Below are 10,603 nucleotides of genomic sequence, written 5' to 3' on the forward strand. Positions count from 1 at the left end.
TTAACATAGACACCAAACTAGAGAGGACAAAGCATATCCAATGATACAAGAAATCATACACTAGATGACAGTTCCAACTGCTAATATCTAACAGATGTGAGGTGCTAGCAACATCAGAAGATCCAAACACTGACTACAAAAAAGTGATATCAGAGATCAGCCGAGCCATACTGGAAACAACTGGTCAATACAAACCACAGAAACCAGAAAAATTGTCAACAATTACAAAACAGGTGAGAGAGAAGCGTCAACAGATGAGAAGATGTGGTACAAATCTGCAGCACATCGATTACATTGAGATATGCAAGACTGAGACAAAAGAAATTTCAAACTTCAATGAACAATAAATACTACAAACCCTTAAAGTAAACAAAGGCATTAAGTGCATCAAAAAAGACAGCACCTCAGCAAAAACAAAATCAGCTATTACTAAGAAAAAGCCGGGACTCTCATCCATTACCTAGACAGAATTTCAAGGCCCAAGGGGTTCTATGCTAACCTCTATGCCACCAGACAACCAGGACATACCCCAACCCTTCGTACATTGTGCATATCTGAGGAAAATCCTCCATCTCTCCTCTCCTGGGAACTGAGAGTGTTACATGATAAGGGCTATGCCCTTTTCATGTAAGTATAAAAATGGAGAATTTAGTTTAAAATGAAAATGAAATAGCATAGGCGAAATTCGAACCTCGTAATCTAGTTTAGAAATAGATTACGTGTGAGAATTTAAAAATGTAAAACAAACATTTGTTTAGAATATAGATAAATATTTCAAGGAAAGAATGTGAACTCTCAAGTTTGTTATGAAATTTTAAATTGAAAGAATGCAGCTTATAAGATAATATTTTTACCATATTGAATATAGGTTAAAATTCCTTTTAACATGAACAATCTCTTAATAAGTCTCTTATAACAACTTACAACATCCCTCTCTGAGTACATCACCATCCCTTCCTCTCTAAGATACAACATCTCTTTATCACTAAATGAAACCCTTATATAACAGAAGCAGCTATTAAGAGAGTGAAGTAAGGAAAGGCTGCAGGAGAGGATGGTGTTACTGCAGAAGTACTACAGATCAGTGATGAACCCATTGATGAGCTGTCTACAAGACTGTTTAATAAGTGCATTTAAAGTGGTAAAGTTCCAGGTAAATGGAGGAATGCATCAGTGGTTATCATTCATAAAAAATACACTGCAGATATTAAGAACTATCGACCAATCAGCCTTCTACCAGTGACAAACAAGGTATGCTCTCAGGTCTTGCTAAGACATATGCTAGGGACGCTAAGTAATCAACCTCGAGAACAAGCAGATTTCAGAGCAGGTTACTCCACCATCGACTATATCCAGGCTGTCAGTCAAATGCAAGAGAAAGTCAATGAATACAAGATTCCACTATGCTTTGCTTTTGCCGATTATGAAAAGGCTTTCGACTCAATAGAGTTTGATCCACTTTTCACTGCTCTTGAGAACAAAGGAGTTGACTCTACATACATCACCTTGTTGTACAGTGGGGCTATCTCTAATTAAAAGCTACTTTACAGTTCCATCATGACACAACAAGATCTAGCTGGAGAGGGGAGGAAAACAAGGTGACAACATTTCGCCCAAACTCTTCACAACGTGTCTCCAGGATACAATAATCAGTCAGTTTAAATAGGGTAGGGGAGTCAACATAGATGGCGAACACCTGTCACATGCCATCTTCGTTGATGATATAGTATTGACGGCACACTCCTCATGAACTAAATGAGATTCTTATCGACATCCACACTAAGAGCAAACCGATTGGCTTCAATATGAACCTTGGGAAGACCAAGGTGACGTTAAACCATCACGCTGCTAAGTCACAAATAATTGTTGATGGAAAGACCATTGAGGAAGTTGAAAGCTACATATAGTTGGGAAAGAAAATTACGAAAGATGGAAATCTCCCTGAGATAAAGAGAAGGAGAGCAATGAATATATGTGATGATCTACGGTAGTGAAACATGGGCTCTGACAACTTGCTAAAGTGAAATCTTCGCAGTAGCACAAAAGAAGGTGGAGAGTATAATGTCAGGCATCACTCTAAAAGATAGAAATACAAACATCTGGATATGCCAACAAACAAGAGTTATTGATATCTATACTGCCATCAAAACATCGAAACGCAGATGGACAGCACATGTAGCCAGACAACATGACAACAGATGGTCCATCAGGACAAAGGAATAGACACCTCAGAACGAGATGGAGGGACGACCTGATACAAAAGATGGGTCCAACATGGCAGTGGATAGCTCGGGACAGAGATAGATGGCTAAAGTCCAGGGAGTAGTTCCTCATTGAGTGATAAAAACCTTGTTGATATTGATTGATTTAAAGAGGTGAACTACACATATTTTTCCTCATTAAGTTTCTGCTAATTGGCAATGGCAATAAATAAAGGTGCTCTATTTATGTAAACTTTATAAACTACAGTGTTTCCAATTCCAATAGCAAACGACAATCTCTAGCAACATAATAGTTAAGTGCACACGAAAAAAAAATGTAAAAAGATTTAAATATTGAAGAAAAAACAGTTTTCGTGCTCAGTTGTCAAAAATTAAACTAACATCGATTTACATTATTGCTAATGGTATACATTCTTATTTTATCACGAATATTTTTTTTACTCAAATATAATTTTAACAGAAATCTGTCAGATTGAATAATATATTTTAAGGGGATTTTTTCCTTTTTAATCGGAGATTCATACTTTAGCATGGTTTTATAACTTTTCATACTTTAGCATGGTTTTATAACTTGTCATACTTTAGCATGGTTTTATAACTTGTCATACTTTAGCATGGTTTTATAACTTTTTATACATTAGCATGGTTTTATTACTTGTCATACTTTAGCATGGTTTTATAACTTTTCATACTTTAGCATGGTTTTATTACTTGTCATACTTTAGCATGGTTTTATAACTTTTCATACTTTAGCATGGTTTTATAACTTTTCATACTTTAGCATGGTTTTATAACTTTTCATACTTTAGCATGGTTTTATAACTTTTCATACTTTAGCATGGTTTTATAACTTTTCATACTTTAGCATGGTTTTATAACTTTTCATACTTTAGCATGGTTTTATAACTTGTCATACTTTAGCATGGTTTTATAACTTGTCATACTTTAGCATGGTTTTATAACTTTTCATACATTAGCATGGTTTTATTACCTGTCATACTTTAGCATGGTTTTATAACTTTTCATACTTTAGCATAGTTTTATTACTTGTCATACTTTAGCATGGTTTTATTACTTTTCATACTTTAGCATGGTTTTATTACTTTTCATACTTTAGCATGGTTTTATAACTTGTCATAGTTTAGCATGGTTTTATTACTTGTCATACTTTAGCATGGTTTTATAACTTTTTAATCGGAGATTCATACTTTAGCATGGTTTTATAACTTATAATATTAATAATTCATACTTTAGCATGGTTTTATAACTTATAATATTAATAATTCATACTTTAGCATGGTTTTATAACTTGTCATTGTGCAGAGGGAGACAACTCTCGTTTACGAAGTGATTCATTTTATTCATCTCGTAATTTAAGATGCTCGATTTAACGATATTTTTTATTAAATCCAAACATTAAAAACAGAACGCTGCAATAATCTTTTTGGCACAATAAAGTTGATAACATTAATAATTCAAAATGTTGTCATATGTAAGAGAATCGTTTCTGTTTTCACATCAGAATTTTTGACGCTAGAATCAACAATATTTTCATTAGATGAAACCATTTTAAAAAAGAAACTGCGACAACTTTTTTCTACATTTTTTACGACTTTTTTTATTAATAAAAAAAGTAAATGTTATGGTAAGGTTTTTAAACTTTAGTCTTTAACCTTAAAAATATAAATTATGAAACTCTTTAATAAAACGAGGATGAAACTTTAAAGTTTGCGGCAACGTTTTTTATTGTAACAAAACTTATAATATTAATAACATCATCAATTTTTTTTATTGTAACAAAACTTATAATATTAATTACATCATCAATTTAAGTGCATCAGAAATTTGGAGGAAATTTTGACACCTCTAACAGAAAACTGCGATTTAAATATTTAAAAAAAAAAAACTCGCAATGTCTCTTTTAAAGTGGGTTGTTTATTTTCTGTATGGAATATACTTCCAAAAAAAACTATTAAAGTTGTTTGAAAAATAATAGAAATATTATTTTTTATTTTTGTATTTTATTCGCAGTTTTCTGCTAGGCGTGTCAAAATTTCCTCCAAATTTCTGATACACCTACTCATACACTAGGCGTGTCAGAAATTTCGTGAAAAAGTGTGAATAATTCCACCCCGTCTTTCCAAGCTTAGTGGAAAAATGTAATTCAAGCCTTAATTTTTTTTTCAATTAAAGGAGCAAGGACCAAAGTTTCATTAAAATAAACAACGTGTTTTTTTTAATGAAAGGTTTTAAACTTCGGACTTTACAAGTAAATTTCTAAAAAAAAACACTACTTTTTTGTTTTACATTTGAATATATTATTTATTGACCTTTTCTCTTCAATTTGTGATATATAACACTTTGGTGAGTAAATTAATTATTTACTTTTTAATAAATACTTGCAAATGGGGAGGGGCGTGAATAAAAAAAAACGTTTGTCTAAAATATTATATTCAGTTTATTGGAAAGAGCATAAAATTTCACATTGACACTGAAAATATCGTAAAAATAGAATCAATAGAAAAATTTTGATAGATTTTTAAAGTTTAAAAATTGAAAAATATTGAGTTCGTAAAATTCATTACTGTTTTAAAAATATATATATTTCTATTACTTTTAAAACAACTTTAATAGTTTATTTTGGAAGTATAATACATAAAGAAAATAAACAACCCACTTTTAATAGAGAAATTACGAGTTTTTTTTATATTTTATAAGCAGTTTCGTGTTAGGGGTGTCAAAAATTCCTACAAAATTTCTGATATACCTACACCTACATCATCATGTAGTTTTTAATATTACAAAACATGAATGCTACAATAGTTTTAGAGAAATTAATTTTTATTTAAAAAAAAAACTGCGATTTGTTAAAAACTAGATGTTGATGTTACTACAAGTTTTGTAGAAAATGTTGCTAAATCTTCTTATTTAAATGTGTTCATCTAATATCGTTGGTTTTAGTGTCGTAAATTATATCAAAACAGATACAGTTCTCTTAATAGTCGCGTAAAGACTACATTTTGTATTATGTTATCACCTTTGTTTACAGTTCCTGTACAATTATCGTGACATTTCTATTTTTTCTAATTTTAAAACTAGATGTTGTTGTTATTAATAGTACAAGTTTTGTTACAGTAAAAAAAAGTTTTTAACTGTCATTGTTGAGGTTCATTCTTTTTATTTTTTTAAGATTAAAGACTAATCTTGTAAAAACCTTCCCATAACATTTACTTTTTAATTAAAAAAAAAAAAAAATGTAAAAATTTTTTTTTTTTAAACAAAACAAATTGCCGCAGGTTCTTTTTTTTTTTTTTTAAATGTTTTCATCTAATGAAAATATTGTCTGTTCGTTGGTTTTCTCTTGATAGTCAAACGGGGTACTAAGTTGAGATAAAAATAAAAAATATTTTCGTCTAATGACTACTTTTTTTATAATTAATGATATCAACCTTGTTATATTAAAAAAAATCGTCGCAGCTTTCTTGATTTAATGTTTTGATTAGATAAAAAAATATTCTCGAATTTAGTGTCCTAAATTATGAGATGAAAAGATGAACGAATCTCTTTCTGCACAATGACAAATTGTAAAACAATGCCATACTTTTTATTCATGTCTTGTTATAAAGAATGTCTGAAACAATATTTTTATACATTTATTAGATTGCAATGAAAATAAACTCAATTTAGTATTGAAGTTTTTTTTTGAAGTTATCGAACGACATTTTTAAAGCGAAAAAACAAACAAACAAACTTACCTTACATTAAAGGAATTCAATAAATAAAAAAGCATGAATTCGTTTTTTTTCCTTTGTGTTCCAAACAGAAACTTTGTTTTGTTTGTTAGGATTTCTTTAGTAAATTGATACAACTTTTGTTTTGTGTGTCCAAATCATTAAGAAATAAAATATATGAAAATATAAAAAAATCCAAATAAAAAAAAATAAAAAACGAAAAACACGATTTAAACGTCAAATCTGGTCAAGAAAAAATCAACTGTTAATGAACAATGAATTTAGGTCGTCGTAACACGGTGTAATCATAAGTGTTCTTCGTGTAAAAATGCCCGTTGTGTGCCGAATTGTTTTCCTATCAAGTTTACAATATTTTTGTGAACGTTTGGACTTCTTTAGTGATTTTCTCTTTTTGTATTAAACTATTATTAAATAAAATATATGAAGAAATAAAAACAGCTTTATTTTTTTAAACTGAACATTTCCTTATTTTGATGATTAGCCGAACAACAATGTTCTTATTATAAGAACAATGTAATGTTCCAATCAAAGGGAAATAATTCTCCAAAGAGTTATCAGCCCCTTAAACGATGTGCTTTTCTGTTTCTGGGCATTTAAAACGTTACAAACTAGCCTGAATAATTAAAACAATGTTCTTATAAAATTTCTGTATGGAATATACTTCCAAAATAAACTATTAAAATCGTTTAAAAAATAATAGAAATATTATTTTTTTATTTTTGTATTTTATTCGCAGTTTTCTGTTAGGGGTATCAAAATTTCCTCCAAATTTCTGATACACCTACATCATCATGTAGTTTTTAATATTACAAAACATGAAAATGCAACGATAGTTTTAGAGGAATTAATTTTTATTTAAAAAAAACTACGATTTGTTAAAAACTTGATGTGGATGTTATTACAAGTTTTGTAGAAAAATGTTGCTAACTCTTTTTATTTAAATGTGTTCATCTAATATCGTTGGTTCGTTGGTTTTAGTGTCGTAAATTATGATATCAAAACAGATACGGTTGTCTTAATAGTCGCGTAAAGACTAAATTTTGTATTATGTTATCACCTTTGTTTACAGTTCCTCTACAATTATCGTCGCATTGGCCTTTTGGTCAAGGTCAAGGTGTAGTGCACTTCCATTTCTTGTTCTCTTTCGGTGAAGGAGCAGTCCTTCACGACCGAGACAATTTTTTTTATTTATTTTTGTACCTTTTCTCCACGTTAAAAAACAACCCTGGTGTCTAACTTTGTCCCGTGGGGAGGCATTGTAAATAGGTACAATTATCGTCGCATTTCTATTTTTTCTAATGTTAAAACTACATGTTGTTGTTAGTACAAGCTTTGTTACAGTAAAAAAAGTTTTTAACTGTCATCGTTGAGGTTCATTCTTTTTATTTTTTAAGATTAAAGACTAATCTTTTAAAAACCTTCCCATAACATTTACTTTTTAATTAAAAAAATTAGTCGTAAAAAATGTAAAAAAAAAAGAACGAAAAGGTTGCCGCGGATTCTTTTTTAAATGTTTTCATCTAATGAAAATATCGTTTGTTCGTTGGTTTTCTCTTAATAGTCGCGTACAAACTACTTTTTTTATAATTAATGATATCAACCTTGTTATATTAAAAAAAATCGTCGCAGCTTTCTTGATTTAATGTTTTGATTAGATAAAAAAAAATATTCTCGAATTTAGTGTCCTGAATTATGAGATGAAAAGATGAACGAATCTCTTTCTGCACAATGACAAATTGTACAACAATGTCCATACTTTTTATTCATGTCTTGTTATAAAGAATGTCTGAAACAATATTTTTTATACATTTTTTAGATTGCAATAAAAATAAACTCAATTTATTATTGAAGATTTTTTTAAGTTATCGAATGACATTTTTAAAGCGAAATAAAACAAACAAACAAACAAACAAACAAACTTACCTTACATTAAAGGAATTCAATAAAAAAAGAAGCTCGAATTCGTTTTTGTTTTTTTTCCTTTGTGTTCACAACAGAAAATTTGTTTCGTTTGTTAGGATTTCTTTAGTAAATCGATACAATTTTTGTTTTGTGTTTCCAAATCATTAAGAAATAAAATATATGAAAATATAAAAAAAATCAAAATTAAAAAAAAAACGAAATACACGATTTAAACGTGAAATATGGTCAAGAAGAAATCAGCTGTTAATGAACAATGAATTTAGGTCATCGTAACACTTAAAATATTAACACGGTGTAAGCATTATTTTTGTTCTTCGTGTAAAAATGCCCGTTCAGTGCCGAATTGTTTTCCTATCAAGTTTACAATATTTTTGTGAACGTTTGGACTTCTTTAGTGATTTTCTCTTTTTGTATAAACTATTATTAAATAAAATATATGAAGATAAAAACAGCTTTATTTTTTTAAACTGAACATTTCCTTATTTTGATGATTAGTCGAACAACAATGTTCCTATTATAAGAACAATCAAAGGGACATAATCCTCAAAAGAGTTACCAGCCCCTTAAACGATATGGTTTTCTGTTTCTGGGCATTTAAACCATTACAAACAGTCTGAATAATTAAAACAATGTTTTGCAAAACTGGATATCTTATAAAAACAACTTAGAGGACGAAGTCAGTCATATAAGAAAAAATATATTTGAACCAAGAAATTAAATATTATTTTTGAAGCTTTTCAAATATGGCTTTATAATTTGTGCATTTATTTGGTGTCTCTTTACAATTTAGCCTGCAGAGTTGTCAGACCATAAAATATTTGAAGCCAAATCTTGCAGAAAAAAGGCCAAATTAACAATTGTAGCCAAATTTTCAAACAAAAAAGTCAAACAATATTTAATTATAAAATATGAAGATAAAAATGGAACAGAAGTCGTTTGACACCGGTTGAAAGGATTCAACTTTATTGGATAGCGAAATATTGACGTCATTACTATCTATATATTAATATGATATAGCGTGTGTGTGTTCTTTTGTGTGTCACGCTTACATTCCGACATGTCGCTGTTGAGGCAAAGCTAATAAGAATGATTTGTTCTCCTTGGCCTTTTGGTCAAGATCAAAGTGTAGTATCTGTTCCGGCAGATGCTGCACTTAAGATAATTTGTACCAGTCAATGGAGGGGAAACCCTCTATACTGGGACAATTATTATTTTTTGGTAACCAGAGTGCCCCCTTTTTGCCTACTTTTAGGGGAGCTGGTTTTTACCTCACATTAAAAACGGCCTTGTGCCTAATTTGCTCAGTGGGGGAGCAAATAAATACCATCTGTTCCGGCAGATACTGCAAGCAAAGACCATATGTGGGGGCGACCCCACATATAAGACCTTGGTCAATGTAGGGGCAACCCTTCATACCAATTGTCACTATCCAGCTTCCCTACTCCCCGGGGAGTTGGTCCCCATTTCCCCTTCACTCCTCACTTTAAAAATCGGCCTTGTGCCTAATTTGCACGGTGGGGGAGCAAATAAATACCATCTGTTCCGGCAGATACTGCAAGCTATGACTAGCTATGACCAGATGTGGGGGCAACCCCACATGTCTGACCTTTAACCAGCTCCCATTTCCCACCTCTCGGGAGCTGTTCCCCTTTTCCCCTTCCCCCTCCCTTCACTCCTCACATTAAAAATCGGCCTTGTGCCTAATTTGCTCGGTGGGGGAGCAAATAAATACCATCTGTTCTTCAGATGCTAGATTTCAATTTCTTCTCTCTCAGTGGAGGATACATCCTTTTACGACTAAGACAACTTTTTGTTCTTTTTCTCCACATTAAAAAAAACGAATTGTATTGTCCCGTGGGGAGGCATTGTAAATAGGTACTATATTTAATGTACCTATTTACTATGCCTCCCCACGGGACAGAGTTAGACACCAGGGTCGTTTTTTAACGTGGAGAAAAGGTACAAAAATAAAAATTGTCTCAGTCGTGAAGGATTTCTCCTCCACCGAAAGAGAACAAGAAAATGAAGTGCAGCATCTGAAGAACAGATACTACACTTTGATCTTGACCAAAAGGCCAAGAAAAAAAAAAAAACTATATTTAATGTAACAAAGTTTTAATATTACAAAAGTAACTGGGAAAAGTAATTTCTGATTTAATTACAAAATGCACTGGAAATATCCCTTCTGATTAATTATAAAATGCACTGGAAATGTCTCTTCTGATTATTTTTTTTTTGTTTACTCCCCCCCCCCCACACACACACACAAGGGCAGAGTTGGACATGAGGTCGGTTAAAAATTGTGGGGGGCAACCAGCTCCTCACAAGGGGCACTCTGGTCAGTAACAAAAATAAAAATTGTATCAGTAATGAAGGATTTCCCTCCATTAACCATGACTAAAAAAAAAAGGGGGGGCTAAGTCACTGGAATGCTGAGACTGGTATTACACTCAGAAATTCATGTTGAAGCAATGGTTGCCTAATCCCTAATGATGTTAATGTTTTTATGTATTCATTTCGAAAAGCTGCTGAAACAGTTTATGATTTAAACATTACTTTATTTCAAGTATATTTTAAACAGGGATATGAAATCAGTTCCGGAAATGACTTAAACCGTTTATGATTTAAGCATTACTTTATTTCATGTATATTTTTCATAGTAGTATAGGGGATATGAAATCAGTCCTGGAAATGAGTGAAACGGTT

At 31.1% G+C, this 10,603-nt stretch overlaps 1 pseudogene; it reads right to left on the bottom strand.

Moving 5' to 3' along the window:
* Nucleotides 1-9,756: 9,756 nt before the first annotated feature.
* On the bottom strand, nt 9,757-9,984 carry LOC145273655 (U2 spliceosomal RNA; annotated as a pseudogene).
* Nucleotides 9,985-10,603: the final 619 nt, after the last annotated feature.

The sequence above is a fragment of the Euprymna scolopes genome, unplaced genomic scaffold (assembly GCF_053919585.1).
Source record: "Euprymna scolopes isolate OS-2025 unplaced genomic scaffold, ASM5391958v1 sca13, whole genome shotgun sequence".
Lineage (NCBI taxonomy): Eukaryota > Metazoa > Mollusca > Cephalopoda > Sepiida > Sepiolidae > Euprymna > Euprymna scolopes.